This window comes from Balaenoptera borealis (genome assembly GCF_965194805.1).
Source record: "Balaenoptera borealis genome assembly, chromosome: 18".
Classification (NCBI taxonomy): Eukaryota; Metazoa; Chordata; class Mammalia; order Artiodactyla; family Balaenopteridae; genus Balaenoptera; species Balaenoptera borealis.
In genome coordinates this window covers 49,840,639-49,845,920 of record NC_138877.1, presented here as the reverse complement: position 1 = coordinate 49,845,920, position 5,282 = coordinate 49,840,639, and positions in this window count along the sequence as shown.

The window sequence follows — 5,282 nt, the reverse complement described above, 5'->3', positions numbered from 1 at the left end:
ATTTTTAAAACTTATATTGCATAATGCTATACTTTGTTCTTTAAGTCTTAAAGTTGCCTCAGCTAACACATTTTCAAGGCATTTTTTTAATTAGTTGTGTTTCTGACAAATAAACAATAGCAACCATAATGAGAGTAATGCCACCTTCACAAACGTAGATTCATGCCCTTTTCATACCACTTTTATTAATCAACTAACAATGACATTTTAACTGAGTGTTCTTAATGGCTAATATTAATTTCATAACCCCTTTTAAAATTTTCTTTCTTAAATAATTGTTTTTACACATAAAAAACTTTGCCAGTCCTTTACTTCCTTTCCAGGTTGATACTTAAATAATTTAGAGAACTGTGAAATAGTCTGTTCTTTGTCTCTGGATTGACCGAAGATTTATGTGACTGTGGATTGTGTATGTATCAATTGCAGTTTCATCCTTTGCCTTTGTGGATTTTGTTTGAGATAGTTCAGCAAGTGTGGATAGACACATTTGAGCTCAGTAATACTTTGTCTTCCTTAAGTGATCAATTTCAGTTAAATTATTGCTGCTTTAAAAGATGGCCTCAGGCTATTTCGTGTTTTCAATGACTGATTGTGAAGAAACATTGAGGGCTTTTTCAGCCTGTCACATATCAACCTGACATTTTCTGCCTTACTCTGCAGCTTCTGATATTCCTTCAAAACCACTCAGAAAAAAAAAAAAAAATTGAGAAAGTTCTTAAGTTTTTAGAATCATACTTCTTTGCCTTCCATTTGATTTTTATTTTGTTTTAAAAGGCCTAACCACTACTCTTGGGTTCAGTTAAGAAACCTGATATCCATTCAGCCTTATTAGTAACTACTTTTCTTATTTTATGTTACACCATCTTCATGAGCAATGACCATGGCTAATTCATTCTTGGTACCACTAAAGGTCTAGCACAATGTCTGTCAAGTAACAGGTAACCAAATAAGTATTTCTTGGTGTTCAGGACTATTGTTGGGTGTGTTAACTGTGCAAGCTTCTTCATAAGCAGGAGTGCCCATGGTAGAGTTTCTAGTGTCCTAATTAAGCTCAAGTTAGATGGCTGTTTTTGCAACTGCTACAAAATGGTGACCCAAAAGATATATATGGGACTTCTGCTCTTTTCTGAAGAATAAAATACAAAATTTAGCAGCTTTGGGTACATGAAAAGAGTACCAAAGATAGATGAGAAAGATGGAAGTGACTCAGTGAGACTTACTGCTACTCCACATTCCCACGCTAACATGATGGGTTGCTTTTTAAACCAGCTGTGTTCATTAAAGTGTCTGGAGACTATAAGCCCAGGTAGTTCTGGGACCCAGATAGTAAAATATCACCTTGTATTTAAAAAGAGCGATCCACTCTCTTTCTCCCCACATACTATGGGATGCGTAGCAGGCAATGGTAACAATCTTCCCCAAGGAAGCAGTGACAAGGCATCTTAACTGGTAGGGCAGAGTCAGAGAACAAGGTTAGATTTGTTCTTAAGTACATTGTCCCAAGACACTGTGGATATCTGAAACATTACTGAGACAGTTTTGAGGATAGAGTCTAAATTATTGTTGGGAGAAAGAAGCCATTAGAGACTGATATTGAAGACTTAGGGAATTTGGATCAAAACAGGATGAGATTATAGAGTAATTCAAAGCTACCACTGCTGTTTCCTGAATCAGTCTCCAAAGTGGCTGAGAAAGACAGTCCAATATTACCAGGAAAATAGAGTCATACAGTGTTTGTGTACTTAATATAAAACATCCAATATTTAGTATTTCTTCCAATAAGGAATTCTTAGAGGTTACATTGTAAAATGCCCACACACACACACACACACACACACACACACACACAGACAAATACATCCATGAACATATTTTAAGTTTCTCAGATGTAACAGAATACAAAAATGGGAAAAAAGTTCATATATGATTATTGTTTAGAGACTTTTTTAAAATGGACTTGAAAAAGAATTAAAAATAATTAAATTCATCAAAGAAAGGACAAGTTGAGAATTCCCAGAAGAATAATTTATCTGGTATGTAAGCCATATTAATTGCATGTGCTCTGAATAAACTAGCATGATTCAGAAGGACTAAGGAAATCTAAAGGCGTTAGACTAACTAGACTTTGAAATTTGGTGGGTTTTATATATTTATTATGTAAAACCAACCAAGTCTGGAACAACAGAAAATCATCTTTGTGCTGTTTGTATCATAGATGTTTTCAATAGTTGAAAACTTATTTTTGAATACCAACTTCGTGCCTGAATTTTTTTTTTTCTCGTGGACTTAAGGTAACAACAGAGAGCAAAACAGACAAATATCCTTGCCTACCTGACATTTACATTCTGGCAGAGTAGCAGAAAATAAATGACAAACAATAAAACTAAAATCAGTGTAAACTATATATCTTTTAAAAGGCAACAAAGGCTATGGAGAAAAAAATGAGAGCAGGGTAAGGGGATCAAGTTTACCAGGTAGCCTCACCGAGGTGTTGTTTGAGCAAAGAATCAAAGAAACAGAGTTTGGTGCATTAAATTCAAATAGCTGAAAGTAAACTCCAAAGAAAATACATAGTATGCTTATACCAGAAGTTCCCCATATTCCAAACTGCAATTCATATGCTACTATGATGAAAATAGCAGAGCTTAAAAAGCAAAGTAAATGCTTTCCATCATCCATCCCTCTTGAGTCTTTTATGCAATAATGCCTGTTTGGCAGTGTGCAAAGAAAACGGTTTCACATTGCTACGAATGCCCTCTCATTTCTCCTGGACAGCATCTGCTAACCCAAAGGGTACACCAAAAAATAAGAACTAACACTAAATTTTTCAGTTGGGCCTTAGTCAAGAATGCAGGAGTTGGGATGATTATACAAGCAGAAACAAAATAATCTCCCTTTCAAAGAATAAAGATCATTAAATCTTAAATTCACAAGCTCAGGTGATAAGGATATCATTCCCCATTACTATGAAGTTCAAGAAAAATCCTCTTCTACCACTAAAGAAAAGAAAAACAAAATAAAATTTCAGTGGGTCAGGTTGCCAGGTTAAATAAATGCAGAAGAATGTATATTTATTGAGGAATTTGTGCAGGTCTGAATTCCATTCACTTCCCTCCCTGTTTTCTCATCTGAAGTCCAGAAATCACATGATCGATGATCAAGGCTATTAGATAGTGTTTGTTCATTCGGTGAAATATGACAAAGGCAGTCATACAGGGAGAAGGTTTAGTTTCTAGTGTCCCTTATCAGATAAGTCTAGTCCTTTTTCTGCCTTACTTTTCCATTCACATTATGCTTTCAGTCATGATTCTTTAGAAGGACCTTGTTGGGTGCACAAAGGCATATCCTCATCCAACTGAGTACTTCATGGACAAGTTCCCAGGTCTGTATGAGCAGAGGCAATAATGTTGAAATGGCTCCACAATATATTAGCTGTCAAACTGTAAGTCAAAATACCCACATGAAGATGACAGTGTGTCCTTATATAGACTGATGAATCATGTTCTGTGTCAGCAGAGAGATTTTCAAAGATGTCTATGTCCAAAGTCACTGTAAGAGATTCAGAACTTTTGAAAGAGCAGAATCCTTTTTGATAAAGGTGAAAATTGAACTGCCTCATGAATCAGTGGTCATGGGAGCTGTCCCCTCATTCTCTGGCCATCCCACTGTAGGTGCTGAAAGCCCTGAGCTCAGCTAATAGCTCATTGTTTCATTGACACGCAATGTCTACATCATACCAGGACACCATGGCTTATATTGGAGGTGCAGTTTCCCAGGATTAAGCTAGATGTATAGAGTGAGTCAGAGATAGACCTTGAGGGCCTGTATCTGTCTATAAATTTTTTTCTAGGGTCCTGATTTTGGAAAAGTCCTCCAAATCCAGAAGACTCCTAGGGAGTTGCAGCAATCCCAGGACCCCTACTCTAGTCATTTAGAATATTTTCTTTACCTTATTCACTTGTCCCAATCTATAGCAGTTCAAAGTTCCCCAAAGCATCCTTAAGTGATACCAAACATATAATGTAAGATTACTGTTTCACTAGGTGGTCAGGCTGTGCCACAATATAGACTATAACATGAGTGAGGCCAGGGTCAAAAGGTAGGGAAGTCCCACCCAGGGAAGACACCCTGGGTGGGACTTACCTACCAGGTCAAGGTCTCTGAGAACAGAAAACATGTACAGTGGGCTGAAGTAGCCCAGCATTTACTCATAGCCAGAGGAGAGAAAGTATACAGAATCAGTCCCTTGCAGCACAGTGGTGCCCCATGGCTAATGGATCCATTCTGCAGCCCAGACAGGCAACATGGCCCCATGAATCCCACTTAGTGCTACAGTACCAGGACTCTTGTGGGGTCTGAACACAGAAAGTTGGTAGCATGCCTGATGGTCACTGAGACATGCATAACTAAGCCGTTTCAAGAATAGTTTACATATACCTAATACAGAGGAAACACCCACTGCCCGTGCTCTGACTCTCTTCATGCTATGCGATTTGTGAGTTTACCAGCACTTCCTGTACAAAGCACAAGGTTCTTCTTGGGAACACAGGGGAGGTGTCGGGCTGTGATTGGACCCTCCCTTCACAATTTTGATCAAATTTATTGTTTTTAATCTTCTGCTACTTTTTTCTCTCTAAACTTCAAGAGACAGAAGAGCAGGAAATAACCACAGGTCTATCAGAATTTCTGAACACCAAGCATTGACTCTTGGCAAGGTAGGCCAAATGCTAAATATAGTACTGGGCAAAAGTAAGCACTCGATAAATGTAAAGCTGTCATTTTTTATTATATAATTTTTGATAAAGAAAAAAGCAAATACAGAGATGGTAGTCATCTCTATTGCAATCTCAGTAGGCTGATACCTTGCCTTTCAAAGGAGTTTGGATTACTATATTAAGAGAATTGGAGTTACCTGTGTAGACCTTCGTTATAATACACTGCATCAGAACAAGTTATTTGTCTCATTTTATTTCTGATGCTGCACATAACTAAGAGGATTCCAAACGTTTATTTTTCTCTCATTTAAGATTTTATTATGAATAATTTCACATATACACAAAACTAGAGAAAACTGCGATGAATCTCCAGGTACCCATTACCCTGCTTCTACAACTATTAACTCACATCCAGTCTTGTTTCATCTATATCTCCATCTATTCTTTGAGATACAAATTATTTTAAAGCAAATATTATCATCATATAATTTTATCATAAATATTTCAATATGTATCTCATGGTGATAAATACCCACAATATTATTATCACACCTAAAAATAAATAAA